This window comes from Mytilus trossulus, chromosome 14, assembly GCF_036588685.1.
Source record: "Mytilus trossulus isolate FHL-02 chromosome 14, PNRI_Mtr1.1.1.hap1, whole genome shotgun sequence".
In the NCBI taxonomy this organism is placed as follows: domain Eukaryota; kingdom Metazoa; phylum Mollusca; class Bivalvia; order Mytilida; family Mytilidae; genus Mytilus; species Mytilus trossulus.
Genome location: NC_086386.1, coordinates 7,228,440 through 7,252,580, shown reverse-complemented (window position 1 = coordinate 7,252,580; position 24,141 = coordinate 7,228,440). Strand labels below are relative to the sequence as shown.

Here is a 24,141-nt window from a genome sequence, read left to right as displayed (position 1 = left end):
ACCAATCCTCTTTTTTGTATGGAATGATAAGTCAACTAAATTTGGTGTATGAAATGAATACAAGGTGTATATGTCTTACTGCCATTGATCATCTGACCCTGACCTCATATTCATGATTCATTGGCCAAGCTCATGTTTTCATGATTTTTTGTGTCTCAGATAATATATGCAAAAGGTGATCTATATTTGGAAAAATACAATGGTTATAATAAAATTAACGGTACCAATTTTCTTGCACCAGATGCGCATTTCGACAATACATGTCTCTTCAGTGATGCTCGTGGCCAAAATATTTGAAATCCAAAGCTTATATAAAAGATGAAGAGCTATAATCCAAAAGGTCCAAAAAGTATAGCCAAATCAGTGAAAGGAATCAGAGCTTTGCATGAGGGAGATACATTCCTCAATTTAAAATAATTTCTAATATTTTGTAACAGCAAATTTTAATAACACAAAAAATCCGTATGTTCATGCCAGTACCGAAGTACTGGCTACTGGGCTGGTGATACCCTCGGGGACTAATAGTCCACCAGCAGAGGCATCGACCCAGTGGTAGTAATAAAATTAACGGTACCAATATAAGGTGTGCATGTCTGTCTGGCAGCATTCATCATACCTTAGTCGATTTGTATGGTTCAATATAAAGTTTTCCTGGTATTGATTGTTTCTTCGATGCGTCAACTATATTCATGATATTTAAATCATATTTAGTGTATCAAATAAGTGTAAGGTGTACATATATTTCCAGTTTGGTTTATCTAACCTTAAAATCATTTTCTTGGATCATGTTAAATTGATGTGATAGTTGTTATAAAGCTTTACATTTAGGACTATCAACATAACAAAAGGTAAGTAAAGAAGGCTAGACATGTCAGTGTGTGCACTCTTTTTTTCGAAATGAAACTTAACCTATTATAATTAAAGACGCAATATCAATTATTGTTCTGTAATGTTGCACATGCATTTCTTATTGCAATATTAAAAGCATCTGTAATAATGTCAGTTTAACTATTGCAATTTCAATGAATGCTACACACAAACAATAATGTCAAATTTAAGATGCCAAATTTTATATTTATCAATACCAACAGATCGGTCAAAATTGGCACGATAGTAAAATTTTATAAATTTATGTTGATATCAATTCACAAACGGTTTACCACTGTACTATTAACATAACATTTTTAATATTTCAATTCTACATATAACTGTTCGACTCTTTTAGTGGGTTTTGAACCGTGGCCAACCAGGAAATACACCATGTATAAATACAGGTCACTTCGGATTATTCAGATCTTTATTTTTATTTTGTGTTTCAAAACAATACAACATCGTTTCACCAATCATAAAAACACACATACTTCAACTTTCAATATGTACTGATAAATGAACTAACTCGTCAATGATAAGAGGTTAAAGACAAAGTCAGTATTAAGTTGTCTATTAAAAGAAGTGGAGACTAATGTTATCATTAACTGTTCAAGAGTTGTAAGAGTTCAAGGTAAGTCCACCATTAATTCTTCTATGAGAAAAATTCCATTTTACTTGGTGGATTAATAGGAGCATGTTAACAGTCAAAAGTTGGATGAATATAAATATATGACAACATTGCACACTGCTACATAATGTTTTAACAAAAGTTTGAATAAATTATGCATAACAAAAATGGTCTCCTTTTTAACTTTTACTTCAGATTAAATAATATAAACTGAAAAGAAACAAGTGTGATTATATTTTGCTGTTTCCTTATTATACAGGTTCCCAACTAATTATAACAAAAAGCTTGTCAGATTTCTTTTACTGGTTAATTTATATAACTTGTGTGTATTATATTTTCATTTATACAAAAATTTCGAATTTATGCAGTTATCATTAATGATTTTTTTTTATTCTTCACTAATCATTTGACCAATATTGGTAAACATAATTTTAAGATGATTAATATACTATAAAAAGCAAGGTTTCATTTTTCTTGAACAAAAACATATAATTAATAAAAAAAAAATGTTATTGACAATAAAAAAAGACTGTTTCGTCCTGTCTGAGTTGTCTTCTCTTTTTCACCAGTTCAAACAACACTAACTATAGTACAAATAAGATATAAGACACCAATCTTGTAAAACATGAATTTTTTTTTCAAAGATGCCTTGATTATAAGATTCATGGATTGAAGATGTGATACAGTACAATGAATTAAAATCCGACAAAAACATGATGAAGCAAACTACAATAAAACAGTCCCATCTCACATGCTTTTATAATTGTTTTAAATTTAGATTTCCAGACCAAATATTATACAAGGAGACATGTTTAGTTAAACTTTACATATAGACTATTCTATGTGAAACGCATGAAAATAGAATATTTTACTTGTTCCATATTCACAAACTATATTCAGATATATATATTTAAACAAATAGCCCACATCAGTTTATTTTCATTATACTAAATATAAAATCTAGATTGTGTAGTCCTTGTTAACATACACTTAACCTACATCATACAGCATCCTGGATTCACATTCAGACAGATATACAATAAATTATACACTAACACTTCCATTACACAAGTTAACAAAATAATCTCCTATGAAAATCACATAATGGTTTTTAGAATAATATACTACTGGCACAAATATTCTGCTTTTTTATAAAATTAAGTATTGTTTCCATAAAGTTTAATTTAATGTCAAATGGTATTGCTCAATGATCAAAATTATCTAAAACTGCAATGATACCTCAAGCTAATTTATATCAAAGAAGATGTTGCAATTTAATATTTCTTTTTATATTTGGAATTTTCAATGAGCAGTTAAATCATATAGTATTTTGGTAAAGCAAGTGTATGCAATAAAATCAAGATTTAAATTAGGAAGTTGGTAAGATTTATTTTGTAATTTCTTTCATACTTCGAATTCTATAACTGGGAATCTTTTTTAGAATCTTATAAATACAAACCGAGTTCATTTCTCAATAAGACATTGAGACCTGAACATGTTTACTAGGGGTATCATACATCTCCAAGGTGCACACAAGTCATAATCTTCATGGGTGTTTCTTTACAGTGAAACATAGGTCCGGAAAGCATCTAAAAAACTTTGCAAAAACAAAAGCAGTGTGGACCTTCAAATAATGTAAGAACAAGGATGACAGAACAGAACAAGTGATATTTGTAATCCCTATACATTACTATTTCGTACAGTTTAAACATGATGACAGATACATAACACATAAACTAAAGCATAATAAATATTGATATTAATTACAGTTAACTCAGGTTATTCAGTAAACATAAACTTCTACTAAAATAGATTATCACAGCCAAGTCGAGCCAACTCTGCACATTAAATATCAGTTTGTTATGAATGATTAGTATATACACTAGAAATAAGAATTATTAATTAACCACACACAGAGTCAAAGTACAGCAACCTAACATGGTTTTATCTATAATTACAGTGTTCATATCTTGAGTAAATGTTACAACATTTTGTAACCATACACATCAGCCCATATATACTTAAAATGATTGAATGTGTTTATTTTACAAAACAGAACAATAAAACAAATAATGTGAGTGAATATCATCTTTAGAGGGAACCAGTTTCACTGATTTATAAACCATCAAAACTACACAGTCCCTTAAATTGGAAATGTGTAAAATAAACTCAGGTATCCCTTGAAAAGGGTAAATATGTAATTCCTCGTGAATCAGGTGTCTGTTGTCAATTTTATCATAACCATAACACAACCAATGGTGGTTGGACTTATAGAATATCAATTTTTACTTTAATGTCAAGGTTTAAAAAAAATCATGATGGCGATAATTGAAAAATATTTTATTTTAAAAACAAGATTTAATGTCTCCCAATATATTGCCTTTGGTGTTCTTTATTCCATTTTTTTCTTTTTATAGATTCTAATAACCTTTAAAACATTCATTCAACATAAAACAAATGACCATACAATTATTTTATGATTTTCCTTTAAATCATAGATCCACATGAAGAAATAAAACAGCATCTGATGAATATACTATTATACATTTTATGTTTTTCTATCACACACACACACCAATTCTAATTATTGTTTACTTACACATAGAAGCATATAAAACAATTCTACAGAATAATAACACAGCTCACAGTCACATGATAGAGGACAATGTGGAATGAATTTAAACAACCAGGAATGTATCTATCCTTTCAATTACCCGCCTATTCATATATCTCACATCACTATCTTTACAACTATTACCCTCGTAATCATATATATCACATCACTATCCTTACAACAATAAATTATCCTTTAAGCTTTTACATATATCAATGTATCTTCATAATCATTTGTTGTCCTCTCAGATAGAATATTATCCACACATTAAACACAGAGGAATGTTGCAATGACAACAAACCAGGAAGTTAATTAAACAATATAGATTCAGGATCCTGGTTTCCAAGTTGTGCAACATGCCGTAAAACATCTTTCTTTGTTATAATACCCAGTAGTCTTCTGCAAGAAATAAATTGTATAATAAAAATAACTGGTCGACTAACAAAACATTTAATGTGTTATAAAGTTGGAAAGAGACCTTCATCACAAATACCAGCAGGGATGTCAAACTTTTATTCAACATAAACTTTTTTTGAAAAAGATTATTTATTTAAAATTCATGAAATAATCTATTTCAATATAGCATCTCAGTGTTGTGCATTATGAAAAAGTAGTCTCATCCTGTTTATATATATGCAATTTCCTTCATTTTTCCTCTAGTTTTGCATGTTCAACTTGATTTGAACAGTTTTGGATATTGGTAAACAACTTTCACTGATAACTTAACAGCATAATTTATGGGTATGAATATTTTTAATCTACCGAACCCTTGACCTATGAGATGTAAATATTGAGAAAAAGACAACAAAGTTTTAGCTTAATGTCTTGATAAATACAATTGAATCATATGCAAGACAAATGTGACCTATTCACCTAACAATTTAAAAAAGTACTGATTCCAAAGAAATATATCATATATATAAATATCCATTATAAAATCTGACTATCCAGGTGAAAGTATTTAGCACTATGGTACCATGAGTTCATAAGGACATGAAGATACAACAAATCTTCAGTCAACTGAAAACAAATAGGTAAAGCATTCAAATGTATTGACCATCAAGCAAACAGGGGCCCAACCCTGAAACCCCTCTGGATCTGTAACTGCTATAAAGCTCAAGTTTGTGTTATCAAAACAATATCTGATAGCTATGAACATAAGTATACTTAAATAATGATGCACTGTGTACAAAGTACCTTAGGTCTGAATGTTAAAGTTATGTAACTCTGGAGAAAACAAGTTTAAATTATCAATTTCAACAGCAGTATACAGTTTTTATTAAATTCATAAAGGCAAACTTGAGTTAGTGTGCAATATATAAAAGATGGAAGGATAAATAGACAGAACTCTTGGGTATATCATACTAAATCCCTCATTGGCTAATAAAAATGGACAAACACAAAGAGGTCTTTCAAATGTATCTCTTCCTTCACCTTTAAAACACATTTCACAGCACACATCTTAAAAACATTTTAGATGATTATGAATCAGTATTAGAGGTGTCACTCATACAAGTAGTTTTCAAATTGTAAATAATGAATTAGCACATTTTGCTCAAATAAAATCAATACCTGATTTGTATGCAATACTTTAAGGTGAAGAAAAAAGTGAATGTTTTGTAAAAAATCCAAATAGCAATTTCAAGAAACAAAAATTATCTTAATAATTGAATATTTCATATAATCAGGTATAACTTTTCTTGAGTAAATTCTAGTTAAATGTAATGTTTGTACATTTAATATTTTTGGAAAAAACAAGATAATTAGGATAATTATGTCAAATAAAACAACACCACAGTATTAAATGTCCACATCAAATGTTTACCCAACAGATAATCTCTTTTTCTCTTGTTTGAAGTAAAACTTTCCTTTATTATAGAGTTGTCTGTTGCTGCAATTTTGATATATAGTAAAATAGAGAAACAAAAGAGAGGTGAAAGATACCCAAGGGACGTTCAAACTTATAAGGTGAAAATATAATGATGACATCATTGCATAAACAGAAGAAAAAGAAGTTCACAAACCACAACATAAAAAAACTAGAGACTGGGCATCATGAACCACATAAAGAATGATCTTCGGTGCTCAGTTATGCTAGGAAGCAGATTCTGTTTCATATATGGCACCGTTCATTTTGCCCATGTTAGCACAAACCTTGTAGTATGTCTAATTCCGAATGTCAATTCAGGGAAATCACATGCATAAAATTGAGCTGGTTCGGTTCTCAATTATTTTAACATATCAGTGAGTGGTTTTTTTTCAATAACAGTAGTACATCAGGGGTATTGCTTCTTTTCTAATTGGTGAAAAAAGTGCTGATATAAATATAAAATTCTATTAAAAAAGACTGTTTTTAACCAAACTTTTAGCTTATATGATATAATCTTTCCATATATTTTTACAAAGACATTTAAAAATTTTGAGTAACCTATGGATGTCTTAATTCAAGTTTTATTAGAAAGGTTAAGTGTATAAAATATGTTTTTCTAAATTAGAGATATCTCACAATTTTCAAAATGTGACTTACCCATTATGTGTAACTAATGTCTGTCTTAATCCAAGTTTTCTGAACATTTCTACAACTGTTTCCATTGGAGTTTGATCAGTTATTGTAATAGGTGCCTACAATTATAAATTTGTGTACAAAATAGTTCATTATATTCATTGTTTCATATCAAATATTTATAGTTCTTCAAATAAAGAGTCAATACTCCAAAACTGGATATTCTTATCCCAGGCATAGATAACCTTATCGGTATATGGCACATTTTTTTAATTATTGGTTCTCTATGCTCTTTAACTTTGTACTTGTTTGGAATTATTTTTTTTTTATCTGAGCATCACTGATGAGTCTTATGTAGACAAAACACCCGTCTGGCGTACTGAATTATATTCTTGGTATCTTTGATAACTATTTACAACACTGGGTCGATGCCATTGCTGGTGGGCTTTTTGTCATTTGCATTGAACATAATATTTCATTTTACATACTTTAATAATTACGGTAAATTGTCAAAATATATAATTTGATTGCTGTCGCTATATATACTAGTGTGAGAAAATGTCCAATTTAGTTTTTTTTCAATCTGAATAATATTATTTATCGGTGTTTTTTATCACACTAAATATTATCATATAATTTTAGGAGTTACTTAGGAAGATGGAATGTGTTGTTTATCCATTATGAATATAAATTACCATTAAATGAAAAACAGAACCTTTAACATAAAACTTACCATATCTAATATTTTCCTTAATTTAAGTGGAGCAGGATCATTAGGATTATTTGGTACTTGACTTGAAAAATATACTATAGAATTACTAACTACTCCTTCTTGATTTTTTCTTGCATTAGCTGTAAAATAAAGCAAAGATCAATAATTAATAAATAAACTCATCATAGATACAAGGACTAGATTTTGTATATACACCAGACGCGAGTTTCGTGTACAAAAGACTCATCAGTGACGCTCGAATCCAAAAAAGCTTAAAATGCCAAATAAAGTAGGAAGTTGAAGAGCATTTAAATTCTAAAAAGAGACTGGTAGCAAAAATCTACTCCTTAGTCTAAAGATCTCTGAAACATTTGCATTTGGTTTATATTGGCTTGATCATTGACCAGTTGTGTCAGTTTACTTTTGTGGTTTGAGCCTATTTTGAAAATTACTGTTTCTCTTTTTATAAAGATATTGTTTCTGTTTCATTTTTGCAGAATTGTGTAGCTCCTTCATTGTGGAAAGCATTTCAATAAAAGTAATGAATTGATAATTCAGTAAAACTATCATATTTTAATTCCTTCTTTTTTATGGCTATATATCTTACCAATGGCTAACATTAAATCTCTTCGTAATACAAAACCAACAAGATATTGAGATTCACTGGATAATACTACAGGGAACCCATTATGACTTGTATCTCTAAATATGGCTTCTGAAATGGAAAGTATTTCAACTTTAAATGAAAAAAACAATTATGTTTGTCTGTTACAGCATTGATGTCACTCTTTTCCATTCTGTAATCATGAAGACCAGAATCACTAAACCTACCATTTTATATTATATAGAGTTTTAAGTCACTTGATTATATCTAGTGATAACTTCAAGTACTCTAGTTTCTAAACCCAAAGAACCTACCAATATGAAATTATAGAGTTATATAGTTTTACAAGAAATTATATGGTAAAGCACTTTGAGAATTATTTGAGGGAAACAGGCTTATAAAATTGAGAATAGAAATGGGGAATGTGTCAAAGAGACAACACCCAACCACAGAACAGAAAACAGCAGGAGGTTACCAACAGGTCTTTGAGAAATTGCCACACCGGGAGGCATCCTTCAGCTCGCCCCTAGACAAATATATTTACTCCCTCTGTGATGATGAACGCCATACTAAACTCCAAATTGTACACAAAAATCTAACAAAGGCTAGAGGCTCCTGACTTGGGACAGGCGCAAAAATGTGGTGTTATATATCTGATATTACAGTATTGTTCATTTCAACAGATTATTAGTACATTTTTTATCCTTATTGAATTCTGTGTAAAAACACATAGATGTGAATGACTTTTTCATGACCCAATATAAATATTGAATCTATCTAATCCAATCATATTATCTTACCAACTTCCTCTACAGTCATAGAATCTTGTGTAATTACACATAGTGGAGGATCATTTCTCCTAAAAAAAAAAAAAGAAAATGTTCATTTTTGATTTGATTTAAAATAACTACAAGAACTATATACGGGTAAATGTCTTTTGAAATTTGTCTGAGGGTAATGTATCAGTGAAAAAATAAGAAAATTAAGCTCTTTATTGTCGAGCCTTCGACTTTAGTCGAAAAAGCGAGACTAAGCGATCCTACTTTCCGTCGGCGTCGGCGGCGTCCACAAATATTCACTCTGTGGTTAAAGTTTTTGAAATTTTAATAACTTTCTTAAACTATACTGGATTTCTACCAAACTTGGACAGAAGCTTGTTTATGATCATAAGATAGTATCCAGAAGTAAATTTTGTAAAAATAAAATTCCATTTTTTCCGTATTTTACTTATAAATGGACTTAGTTTTTTTCTGCGGGGAAACATTACATTCACTCTGTGGTTAAAGTTTTTAGAATTTTAATAACTTTCTTAAACTATCCTTGGTTTGAACCAAATTTTGATAGAAGCTTGTTTTTGATCATAAGATAGTATCCAGAAGTAAATTTTGTAAAAAAATAAATCCATTTTTTCCGTATTTTACTTTTAAATGGACTTAGTTTTTCTGCGGGGAAACATTACATTCACTCTGTGGTTAAAGTTTTTAAAATTTTAATAACTTTCTCAAACTATCCTGGGTTTGCACCAAACTTGGACAGAAGCTTATTTATGACCATAAGATAGTATCCAGAAGTAAATATTGTAAAAAGATAACTCTATTTTTTCTGTATTTTACTTTTAAATGGACTTAGATTTTCTTCCAATTAACATTACATACAGTCGGCAGTTCAAGTTTTCAAAACATTAATTAGATTCATTAACTATCCTAGATTTTTACCAAACTTGGACAGAAGCTTCTTACAATCAAAAGATAGTATCAAGAGGATTTTTATAATTGATTTTTTTCCTCATTTTTTGTTGAGCCTGCGATTTACAGCAAAAGTAGGCGAGACACTGGGTTCCGCGGAACCCTTACAAATTTTTTTAATTTGATAGTCAATTTAGAATCTTGTTTGCTTCATCTCAATTTGATGAAAAATATTTTTTTTTGTTAAACTTATTTTTAAGAATTATTCTTGATTTTAACCACATCTAGCCCTAACAGACATGGACCCCAGTAGTTGAAAAACTTAATGCAAAACAGATTGGCCGCTTGTTGTAGCAACAGTAATGTTAAAAGATCTTCTATGATTATGATTGCCTTTTTGTTTCTGGTCCAAAAACCTAGTCTTAATTCTGAAGCAGGGTTTTCTGGCTTTCAAATTAACAAAAAAACTAATAAAATATTATATTTTCATTGAATTTGGTAGTGGTAACATTTGTTCTTTATGATTGCAAAATATGAATGCTGATGCATAAATTTTCATAAAAAATACTTTTTATACTGGATTGACACAGCTTTACACAAAATAGAAAGTTATACAAAAATAGTACTGTGTTAATACATCTTTGAAAAATTAGAAATATCAAACAACACATCAAACTAAAACAAATCTAGAGGTCAAATCATTAACGATAGACAAGGGTTCATCCTCTTATCTGTACTAAGATAGACAAATTGTGACTTTATTCCACATAGACATTAGACAGCTCACTGGTTCACAAGTATTATCATAGTTAAAATCTATATTCATACCTTCTCTAAAGTGTTTGATATTGATAAAAATGTGTAACTAGTATTTCACAATATTCAAAATAATTTTATTTCTTTGGACTATGTAAAAAAATATTACCTTATTTCTTTTAATTGTTAAGTAACTATTTGATAAGATTGTCAGTTAAAAAGTTGACTGGGTACAATATATTGGTATACTGTAAACAAGGAAAAAAATGATGAAAAAATTAAATTTCACAAATATGTCAAACTATGATTTTTTCTTATTTACAACATCATATACACTTGAAAACTTGTGAAACTATATTATTATGACGTGGGCTACAAGGAGCTCATGCCAAATAAAGATTTCTTGAAAATGAGGGTTCAATGTGTGCCCAAAATCTGTCTCTTAAATGTGCTAAAAAGATAATTTATTCTACATTATTAAATATTCCCAAATCTCAATAAAAAACAAAAATTAAAATTAAATCTCAATTAAAGTAATAAATCAATTTCACAACAGTTGCTTTTCATACTAAAGTTATAATTAATATTTATCATTAAAAAGTGGATTATGATATTTTAAATAAACCAGAAAATGTCATTTAATTCAAAGTTCAAACAAGTTCTCAAGTTAGTTAAAGTTAAAAATACTAAATTTCAATTGTTAAATTTATGACATTTTAGCATAAAAACATGTATTACTGCAACATCAAACATTTATGTGAAGCAGATTTATAACTAACATCACTGACATGCCTTAGAAAAAAACACACAACATAAAACAGCAACACACTTACTGAGCAGCACCATATCTCCAGTATCTTAATAAATAAAGCGGGATATTGATAAAATATGTACATTTCTGGGGAAAAGTTTTTTTTATTTAATGTTTAAAATATCTGCTCTCTTAAATATGCTTAATAGTAAAATTAAATGTGACTTCACATTCATAGCATTTAAAAGGCCTAGGAAATCATGAATAGTTTAATAGCTGAAATATATAGTCCTATGCAAATAATAATTATTGTCACACTCTTATTTAAAGTAGCAAGTGTATGATTTCCAAATTTCAAATCATATGATATGTCTTTAATTACTTGAGGGAAGTTATAATTACAAATAAGCTGATATTATGTGGTAATTGTATGAGAACTACATAAACATAGGTTCAGACATCATCCTATGGATTATCCTTGTATTGCGTTAAAATGTCAAGTAATCGTAGAATTTATGTCAAAGTTAATAATAGTTGATATTTACCTTGGCCTCATCACATCAGCTGCTATAGTAGTATGGGTAAATTCTTTTTTACTGTCTAAATATGGATAACCATTTAATGCTATATGTGCATCATATCTATTGAACTATGTTAAGAACAAATATATATATATATATATAGTTTCTACTGGTTATATCTTCTCCCACAATTAAAGTACACTTCATGTTGCCATCCCATTCATTTCGGAGAATAATATACAAATAATAATAAATGGCTTATTCGATGTTAGACTTATACCAAGTTGACACACTTATGAGTTTGACTGTCTCTTTGGTATCTATCGTCCCTCTTTTATTGTAACTGTAGAGTTCTGTACCATTGATATAATTCATTGAGGGATTATAACTTTATATTGAAAAAAATCAGATCATATACCGAAATAAAATGATTTAAAAAGACTTGATCAGTTACATATTTTGGGTTTGAATAAGCATGTGCAGCTGTGCCAGCTATAGACATCATCCTGCAGGATGGCTGACATAGAACTAATATCATTTAGTTTAAACATATTTATTTATAGTGGATTGGGAAAGAAATTACTGCAACTTCTATTAACCCCTTTCCACTTTGCAGGTGGCAGTGCTGCCTTGTAGCTGCATTAGCCTGCTCGTTTTTGAAATCTACAAGGGTGTCTTTTAACTGCAAGAGATAAGGCTCTCTCTTAACACGGGTCAGCTGTTTATCGTTCCCTCCCGACGGACTATCATCTTTTCCTCAAGACCATACTTGTAAAAAGTAAAAACACAAAAATACCGAACTCTGAGGAAAATTCAAAAGGAAAGTCCCAAATTAAACGGCAAAAACAAAAGCTGGTTTCACAGTAGAGCCACAAATTCAGTCCCTGAAATTTTCATCCCAGAACGGAAATTGAACCAGGGACCTTTGTGTTAGTTAGTCCGATGCACGTTATATCATTTATTTACCGGTATATACAAATAAAATATGACATTTTTTACTGAATATCCTTCTATTCTGCTAAAGTATTTAATTTGAATGTTTTTACAACTAACATATCTTCAGTTATTTCATTCTGTATGTTGAACTGAATAATTTTATGCTTCTAAAGTGCATTAAAAAAAAAAATCAAAATTATCTGCAGTTGTCTCCCCTAGACCAATAGAAATTTACTATGCTATGACATTATAATTCATTTAAAAAAAAAGAAGTCTAGGGAAAAAAATATTTGGACCCCATTATTCATTAAAATGTCTGAATTGGACCTCAAATATTTATTACATGGGGAAGTCAAAATGGACAACACTAATGCCAAAAGAAAAAATATTATTTTACACACAAAAAACCAGTAGGTTAACATGAATTTACAAACTATATTACAATACAAGGATGAACTCTTGATTTATGAAGGGCACAATTTTGTGGAACTTGTTTTTCTAATGGCAAGTAACAGTGAGAAAAATATGAGTAAAGTGACAAAACAGATAAAAACAAAATAAAATCAAATAACTAGACTATTATAATTTGTACAGAATCAAGAATGTGAACAAATTACAATGCCATTGTGTGCTTCTTTGTTACATATACTTGTCAATATAATGGAATTTGATGCGACTCTCATACAAGTGAGAGGTTTAGCTAGCTTTAAAACAAGATTTAGTCCACTATTTTCTACATAAGAAATGCCTGTATCAGGAATATGACACATGCTATCCATTTATTTGATGTGTTTGAGAATTTTCCTCAGAATTCAGTATTTTGGGGATATTACTTTTTCAAAAAAAATCTGTGCAGGACATCATTATTTTCCTTTAATGTATAAATATTTTTTTAAATAATGACATAACTGCATTTAACTATCGACACTTTTCATCTCTGATTTCTATAACTATAATTTCAGTAATATGTGATGCTATCAATCAAAAGTCAACTATTAAAGGCTTATTTTTGCTTTATTATGGTATTTTGGTATTTTCACTCATTTTTCTTTGAACAAAACTTGAGTTTTAAATTATACATATAGAATATTTTACTGTGATAAAGTCAGTATCAAAAACAAAAAGTCCTTTATTCTGTTTATTGGTAATTTAATAAAAAATAAAAATAACTACAATAATAGAGAAAATAACAAACAAACTTCTTTTTTGGGTCGAATCACGGCGAATCACACTTGACGTCACATGCGGCATTACTTCATTTGAAATTTTGTCACAGTGCAGTAAACATGGCGTTGTCTTGCACAAAGTATTGAAAAGGAATTATTGCATGTGTTTCATTATTATTCTGCTTTGGACATGACACATACAATGGCAAATATAATGGTAGCATACTGGTAAGTCAAATTTATTTATTTTTCACAAAGCATCAGCATAGTGATAGTCAGAAATAAGAATGATACGATATGAATCAGCAGATTTTTCATCGATCATCATTTTGAGTTCAACGACAAGTTATTATTATGTTTTACTTAGTTTAGTGGATAAAATTACATTTATTTTGTCCTTATTCGCTCAGTGTTCATCATGAAAACCAGGGGCTGATCCAGCCCAGGCATTTTAAAAATGGAGGGGGGTCCCAACCCAGGACAAAAGGGGGGTTCCAACCACATGTCCCCATTCTAATGCATTGATCGTCCAAATAAAGGGGGGTTTCAACCCCCAGACCCCCTGGATCCGCCACTGAAAACGAACACAATGATTTCAAATAATTTTAAGAAAGCACTGTGATGAGACATTTATACAGGAGGCAATGACCCAATGTAAGCTGACTGTCTTGTAAATTATCTGAACAAGCTCATTTCCTGTCGACTTCATAATTATTTCGAACATCTTAATAGACGTTACTTAACTTTTAGCTTATATTTCTTGCTTTTCCATAGTCATGTTCATTTATTTTCAACACGGACCAGAAATTTGTAACTTGGAAAGGCCCTGCGGTTACCTTTAATTTCAGAAGCGAATTTAGGGGTAGGCGACCCGGTTACCAGCTACCCGGGTCACGTCACCCCTTATAAAGGCTACAGTTCTGGTAAAAAGCAGACTTTTAAAGTTTGGTGCCCCCGGTTACCCCCATTTTTTCAATTTATCTTAGATCCGCATATGAATATCACGGTTCACTTTTGTGTTCTTTGTTCCATGAATATCTGTCATATTAACAATGAAACCACATCTTTTGAAATTGTATATGATGGCACACAAAAGTGTCGAAAATGCGTAAATTTCATTTTTTTTTTCTTTAGCTTCTCTCATGCGACAGCGGTACCTTTTTGGTAACTATTTATGTGTTGCGTTTAAATATGAATTGTAACACTTTATAGTGACTGAACAGGTCAAACAAATACTTCTCAAGAAACAGAAAAAGAAAACTACTTGGAACAGCACCAGGCTATGTATCAGGTATTGGTATTGTATAAGTAAAAACTCAGCATGGACGATATGTTAGTTGTACTTCATATATTGATATAACGCATTTTTTTTTTAAAAAGACTATCGTGTTTTTCATGCATTTTCTGTTCAAATTTTCACAACAAATGTTCAAAAAGGCTAAACTGACTTTGTGAAAATTTCAAACAATGTCAAGTGTTTCATACGCCAAAAATCTCGTGCGTTTCTGCGAAAAAAATCACGCGCAATTTTGTGATTGAAAGGGGAAAGTAGATCCTTACGCGTTGCATTCGCGCATGTCATTTGCGTACTAACCTAATAATTTTTATATCATGGCTAGTCCACTGATACTGACATTATCAGCGAGTACACAGCAAAGGAAAAATGTACAAATTACCGATAAACTAGCATATTATCATTTCAGGGTTATCTTACTTAAAAATAAGACTCTTATGAACCATAGTTCTGTATTTTTGGAGAAAACAGAATAATATCCTTTTGAGGGTTATTTAACATACTCCTATAAACATGGGACAGAATCCTTTGAATTATGCATAAATAAAAATTATAAAGTAGCATGTTGCCTCCATGATTTAAAGGGGCATGTTTTTTTGTGGTCTCAAAGAGGAATTTTCAGTCTGAATATCTAAATCATATATAAGGTATAAAGGATACATTCCATCTTTTCCTAAAGCATCTCCAACCCATTTACTTGTCATCACAGCTAACATTAATGGCACAATATACTGCAATCCACCAGTCAACTCAAACATAATTACCACTAAAGATACTGAAATATATAAAAGAAGGTTACAGTAATTTTTATATCAATAAATTGTACCATAAAAACAACTTAAAAATAATCACTACAAAAGACTTGCAAATATATAGAAGTAGGTCACTGTAATTATCTAGTATATCTTTGACTGCTAACAAAAATGGAACAGAAGTGGTTTAGTGTCCCTCTGTTCTATAAGAATAGTGATAATAATGTACACAAAACACATTATTATGTACAAATAAGTTGCATGCAATGATTCTGACCAGTTACTTTCCTAGTCCAAAGCAGCTTGGGCTTCAATGGAAGAAAATAACACTGATATATGACTTAGTACTATACTTTTAACCTCACCAGTCATTCTTGTAACTCCCCCTAAAGCTGCAGCAGCCCCCACCATGGCATACAATCCTGGTGTTATGGTACAGAACTGTTTTGATTGGCACATATTCTGGAAAAATGGGTTGTCATGGTTCCTCCTACAAAGATAACATTATAAACAGTAACAGGCAATGCATTTATCAACAAAAAAAACATATTTGTAAAACTTTTTCTGACCAGAAATCATGTGGACCCTTAAGTAAATTGACTTTAAATCCTCCCTTCCATAACTGTATTATCATTTGTATACATTTGTAGGTGTCATGGTATTCAATAAACAAGCAGTCACTTTCAATTTTATTAATAATTATTATTACAAGAGTGCATACACTGAAATGTCTTGCCTTCTTTAATGATTGACCATCTTTGATTTTATGTACAATGTCTTAAAGCTAAAGGTTTTACTACAATGATAACATAACCTTGAAATTATCAATCATCAAATAAGGTCTGATGTGTCCATAGTACACAGATGCCCCACTAAAACTATCATTTTCTATGTTCAGTGGTCTGTGAAATTGGGGTCAAAACTCTAATTTGGCATTAAAACAAGAAAGATCATATCATAGGGAACATGTGAACTAAGTTTCAAGTTGATTGGATCTCAACTTCATCAAAACCATAATGCCTATAAAAGGGGAATACAGAATGTTTTGAATAACAAAGTTTGCTAAATTCTGCACAAATTCTGAAAGATGTAATGTCACGAAATATATAGGCCAAAAGAGACTAATGTCTGCAAGTGTATGCTTAACTGATACCTTTCATTAAATGTTGAAAATGATTCTTCTTATTTAAAGTTTATAAGACATAACCACTGTTGCCTACTTTTGCCTGGCTAGCTCTTAAAATATTTACTTATAAGAACTCAGAAATAAATGTTGATGCAGGTTACTGAACGATGAAATAAGTTATCTTTCGACTTCATCCTAGCAATATATAGACTGTAGGACTGCCTTAAATTTACCAACATGAAAAGTAATACATTTTTTTGCTAACTACTTCTAGTTAATGTCTATAATCTTGAAATCCTATGTGATTGTGAACACACAGCACATGGATGTTGGGATGTTTAGCTCCTTTTGAACTTCATCTTGATGAAAATAAGATAATACTTACACTACTAACTGTTCCACGCCTATACCAACAATTCTTCCTACAATAGCTCCTACTGCCATACTGGGAATAAATAAACCGGAAGGAACCTGAAAACAGTCATGTAATTATATGTTAACAATTCTCCCTACACATCAGCTATTTTAAAATTCAGTGAACATAACCAGGAACAAAGTACATGGAAGTTGTAAAACCAAGCCATTTCCAACTATTATTTTTTAAAGCCTCTGTTGTGCAGTGGTTGTAATTGGTTGCTGTCTGTAATAAAAAAAAATAGCTTTATGATTTGTCATAAACTTATTTAATGTTTACTTATTAAGCTTTAAATCTCGTCTTTCTATTTTTAATTAATATAATGATAATAATATATTTGCCACTGGAGGTTAAACAACCAACAATCAATCAATGTATTTTTAATATATACCAGCTTTGATTATTGTTCGGAAATGACTATAAATTTTCACTTGTGTTCTCATACCATGAACAACAAGAGTGCACACGCTGAAATGTCTCGCCTTCTTCACTTATCATTGACATTATGTTGATAGTCCTAAGTATAAAGCTTTATTAAAAACTGTCAAATAAACTTAATATTAAAAAAGATAACTAAACAAAGACCAATGAACCTTGAAAATGAGGTCAAGGTCAGATGAACCATGCCAGGCAGACATGTTCAGCTAACAATGCTTCCATACACCAAATATAGTTGACCTATGGCATATAGTATTTGATATAAAGACCAAAACTCAAAAACTTAACTTAACTACTCAACCATGAAAATAAGGTCAAGGTGAGATGACATCTGCCCGCTAGACATGTACACCTTACAATCATTCCATACAACAAATATAGTAGATTTATTGCATAAAGTATGAGAAAAACAGACCAAAACACAAAAACTTAACTATAACCACTGAACCATGAAAATGAGGTCAAGGTCAGATGACACCAGCCAGTTGGACATGTACACCTGACAGTCCTTCCATACACTGAATATACTAACCCTATTGCTTATAGTATCTGAGATATGGACTTGACCACCAAAACTTAACCTTGTTCACTGATCCATGAAATGAGGTCGAGGTCAAGTGAAAACTGTCTGACAGGCATGAGGACCTTGCAAGGTACGCACATACCCAATATAATAATTCTATTACTTATGATAAGAGAGAATTCAACATTACAAAAAACCTAAACTTTTTTTTCAAGTGGTCACTGAACCATGAAAATGAGGTCAAGGACATTTGAAATGTGACTGACGGAAACTTCGTAACATGAGGCATCTATATACAAAGTATGAAGCATCCAGGTCTTCCACCTTCTAAAATATAAAGCTTTTAAAAAGTTAGCTAACGCCGCCGCTGTAGTAGCCGCCACCTATGTCGAGCTTTCTGCAACAAAAGTTGCAGGCTCGACAAAAAAATCATTAATTTTATAAAAAATATTTGTTTTCTTTACTGTATACATACATTATTTTACTTAATGGCATGTTGTCAAATGTTTATTTATGGTTGCTTTTCTGATATTGTTGAACATCTCACCCCTTATTTAAATGATTTTGTATTAACATTATATCATAGATAAACATTATTAGTTCAGTGAATCTTCACTTGTTTGTGCTAATGTGTCATTTGATTGAGTTAAGCTGTTTTTAATCATATTCTAACATGACGTCCTTCCAACACTTTGAGTACACACCCGTGGTAAAATTTGAATATATTGTTTGGGCTGTTCCCATCGTACTCCCACAACATATGCTTTTCTATGAATGAGCTACCCGACGTCATAGAACGTTGACGTCAGAATATAGACATTTTACATTCTATAGCTCAGGGTAAAATATTTGTCATAAAGGGCCAACCCGTAGTAAAATCACAATACATTCAACCCCTATGAATTATTTCTTAATTTTATAGTGGGTCTATCTATGTTGTGATGTTACATTATTTGTTCAGGTAAGGGTGAAGGTTGGTACCTATTAAATGTTTTAACCCACTGCATTTGTTTGCCTCTGTCCAAGGTCAGGAACCTAATGTTCCATGCTTTTTTTTGTTGATGTGTTTCATAAATGTTCGTCGTTTTTTTTTTTTTTTTTTTTTTTATTTAGATTTATTAGACCCTTGGTTTTCCTGTTTGAATGGTTTATCACTAGTAATTTTTGGGGGGCTTTATAGCTTGCTGTTAGATCTGAGCCAAGGCACTGTGTCTGTAAATTGACCTATAATAGTTTGAATAACAAATTTTGACTTTAAAGGAGAATTGTCTCACTGGCACTTATACCACATCTTCTTATACCTACTGACAAGATTTTTACCCATGAGAGTAGATACTTTTCACAGGAGGAATTAATCCATGGACACTTACCTTTATACCAAAGGTAAAAATAGTAATTAGACCTTTAAATAGCAATCCAAGAAACAGCATCCACAGGGCTGTGTAAACTTCATCCCCTGCTACTGTACTGGAGGTGTAAGAACTCAAGGAGGTGGAGTTTCTGTTGTAATCACTGAAAAACATAAATTTATAATATGATCTTACTAATGAACATTATCAGGTCCATCACACAAAAAATGTAGTTTTTTCTTCAAAAAACTCTACACAATCTAATAACTAAAACTGCATTTTTTAGATTTGTTCTCTTTAAATGCCTCATTGTTTGCCCCATTTTATTTTTATTGGAATTTTAATCTAAACCATTTCTATATACAATTGTTTACAAATAAAAACCAGATGCTTCGTTAGGTGCAGCTTTATAGACCACAGAAGTTGAACCCTGAAAAGTTGGGGCAAGTATGGACACAACATTCAAGCTTGATACAGCTCTGCATTTAGATTGTGATTAAATAGTTGACACAGCATAGATTTCTGGCACAGAATGAATGTGGTCTCATGAACTCAATTAAATATACCTATTATGGTCCAATATCCAAAATCTAAATACATGGCAATGGATTGACTCAGCATATTAGTTAATCCCAAGAACATCAAAACAAAGTTAAATTTTGGACCCCCAATTGGACTTACTTGAAAACTGCGACCATATTCAAAAATCAATATTCATGTTAAGATTCAGCATATCAAAGAACCTTAAGAATTCAGATTTTGTTAAAATCAAACAAAATTAAATTTTGGACCCTTTCCACCTTTATGTAGACCAATTTGAAAATGGGACCAAAGTCCTAAAATAAAAAACAACACAGTTAGATTCAGCATATCAAAGAACCCCAATAATTAGATTTTTGATGAAATCAAACAAAGTTATAATTTGGACCCTTTTAACCTCAATGTAGACCAATTTGATAACAGGGCCCAAAAGCCAATATTTTAAATACAAGGTTAGATTTAGCATATCAATGAACCCTAAGAATTCATTTTTTGTTAAAATCAAACTAAGTTTTATTTTGGACCCTTTGAACCTTGATGTGGACCAATTTGAAAACGGGACCCAAAATTCTGCCGATCAAGGTTAAGGGTCAATGATTACATTATAACCAACATCGGATAATGAATAGTACAACTTCCGTATTTACGTTACATTATGATGACCTCCACAGAACTAAGAACTTAGACAAATTGTTAAAATCAATGTATTGAATTTATAATAACTAATCATAATTAATATATATATATATATATACATATAAATATGAATTTACTGTATAATCTCCCTGGTTAAACAGTGACTAATTCACAGGGATACCCGGCTGAATGCTGTGAGTCGAGTAATTTGTTAAACAGCAAAGAAATGTGCAATAAAAGATTTATCGTTTAAAAAAAAAAAAAAAAAAAGCATATCAATGAACCCTAAGAATTCATTTTTTGTTAAAATCAAACTAAGTTTTATTTTGGACCCTTTGAACCTTGATGTGGACCAATTTGAAAACGGGACCCAAAATTCAAAATATATACAAGGTTAGATTAAGCATATCAATGAACCCCAAGAATTCAATTTTTGATGAAATCAAACAAAGTTTTATTTTGGACCCTTTGGACCTCATGTGGACCAATCTAAAAAAACAGGGACCAAATTCCAAAGTCTTAAAACATGGTTAGATTCAGCATATTTAAGAACCCCAAGAATTCAAGAATAAAACCCCATTGAAATTGGTCAAGAAATAAGGAATGTATAAAAAGTATAAGAAAAGTATTGTTTTTGGCCACTAATTACTAAACAGTTCGGGCCATAACCCCCAAAATCAATGCCAACCTCCCTTTTTTGAAATGGAACCTTGTGGTACAATTTCAGAAAGATCCATACACTTACACACAAGTTATCGTCTGGAAACTAGAAAAAATACTTATTTTAACCCCCTTGATACAGAAAAAAAATGTTAAAATAGTAAAAACAAAAGGATTAACAAGTTGTACACAAAACATTGAAAACAGAAAATTAAGATCTTTATGTTCACAATGGTTAAAAACATTATATAGGAACCTTAATATGAAATCAATACTACTTGACAATAAGAGCTCTACATTTCTTTCAATTTCATATCAAATATATTATTACAAAGTCTAGTCCTTTTAAAAAATCCAGGTAATACGTAAAGTTTTATATGGTTAAACCCAAGTGTATGTTGCTAAAAATAGTGTAGGTACTTTCCCATTTTATGTTTTATGAATGTTGTCAGCCATTATACAATCATGTATTCCAAGTAAAACGAAAAAGAAAGTAAGTAAATTAAAAACGTTTTTAATCATTTTATATAGTGAATAGTCCTATTTAAAGGCAATTCTGAAAATTGTATAAATATAAATATTTGTAACTTCTGAATTAATGTGACAATCTCAAATCATTTGATATGGGGTACTGGCTTTAATCCAAATATAAGGACAAAAATGAAATAATTCATATTTTAATTCAATGTTTCATTAAAATCTCATCTCTCAATAAGTACTTAATAAAATTCTTAAGGGTTCCGCGGAACCCAGTGTCTCGCCTACTTTAGCTGTAACTCCTAGACTCAACAAAAATTAAGTAAACAATCAATAAAAATATTCCTCTTGATACATGTACCATCTTTTGATAGTAAGAACCTTCTGTCCAAGTTTGGTAAAAATTTCAGGATAGTTTGTGAATCGAATAAATGTTTTAAAAACTTTAACTGCAGACTGTATGTAATGTTAACTGGAAGAAAAAGTCCATTTATAAGTAAAATACAGATACACAGGTACCAAATATTAACAAAATTTCCTTTCTAGATACTAGCATTTGATCATAAACAAGCTTCTGTCCAAGTTAGGTACAAATTTAAAATAGTATAAGAAAGTCATTAAATTTTTATAAAAAAAAAATAAAGAGTGAATGTGTTGTTTCCTGGCAGAAAACCTAAGTCCATTTGAAAGTATAATACGGAAAAAATGAATTAATTTTTTTACAAAATTTACTTCTGAATACAATCTTATGATCATAAACAAGCTTCTGTCAAAGTTTGGTACAAACCCAGGACAGTTTAAAGAAAGTTATTAAAGTTTTAAAAACTTTAACCAAAGAGTGAATGTAGAAAAACTAAGTCCATTTATAATTAAAAAACAGAAAAAATGGAATTTTATTTTTGCAAAATTTACTTCTGGATACTATCTTTTGATCATAAACAAGCTTCTGTCCAAGTTTGGTAGAAATCCAGTATAGTTTAAGAAAAATATTCAAATTTTAAAAACTTTAACCACAGAGTGAATTTAATGTTTCCCTGCAGAAAAACTAAGTCCATTTATAAATAAATTACAGAAAAAATGAAATTTTATTTTTACAAAATTTACTTCTGGATACTATCTGATGATCATAAACAAGCTTCTGTCCAAGTTTGGTAGAAATCCAGTGAAGTTTAAGAAAGATATATAAATTTTAAAAACTATAACCACAGAGTGAATGTAATGTTTCCCCTCAGAAAAACTAAGTCCATTTATAAATAAAATACAGAAAAAATGGAATTTTATTTTTACAAAATTTACTTCTGGATAATATCTTATGATCCTAAACAAGCTTCTGTCCAAGTTTGGTAGAAATCTAGTAGAGTTTAAGAAAGTTATTAAATTTTCAAAAACTTTAACCACAGAGTGAATATTTGTGGACGCCGCCGCCGACGACGCCGACGGAATGTAGGATCGCTTAGTCTCGCTTTTTCGACTAAAGTCGAAGGCTCGACAAAAATGAGAGCAATTCTATACATTATTATAAGAGACTATTACATTGCATAGATATAATACAATAGACAATAGACAATAGACAATATTTTATTGGCACAAACGCATTTACAATAAATGGTAATGACCGAATGGATAAACAATTTGCTATACATGGTAGTAAAATACAAACAATTATATATATATATAATAATAAACGATTAAAGGTATAATGAAAATCTATTACAATAGATTACTTCTTGCATTTAAACAATTTGTTACGAAAGAGGAAGATAATTTTAGTGCCTTATAAGATGTATTATTAAGTATAAGATTTATTATATTTTTATCGCACAATGTGGTTACACTTTTTCCTGTAATTTTGAACATTTTTAATACAAAAGTCTCTCTAATACTGGAGTAACCGCTGCAGTGTAGCAACATGTGCTGAAACAATATAAAATAAAATACCATTTACAAAGTACAAATCTTTTATGCCTTTTCAAAATCAAATAACAGGTAAATATGATTTTGTTGAAAAGATTTATAATACAATTAAGGCTGTGGCAAGTCAATATTTTTATCCTATATTTATAGAATGGATAAAGAAGATAAGAGAAGATATTTTGTTGTTGGATCTGTCTACTTAGAGGTTGTTACCCCCTTGTTTCAACAAAAGTTAGAAGACAAATATCAAGGCCTAAACTTCAGATGTCTG

The 24,141-nt window shown here is 30.3% G+C and overlaps 1 pseudogene; it reads right to left on the bottom strand.

The window, feature by feature from the left end:
• Window positions 1-3,168: 3,168 nt before the first annotated feature.
• The window catches only part of LOC134696962 (H(+)/Cl(-) exchange transporter 3-like), a 36,247-nt pseudogene continuing 15,274 nt past the window's right edge, over window positions 3,169-24,141 (bottom strand).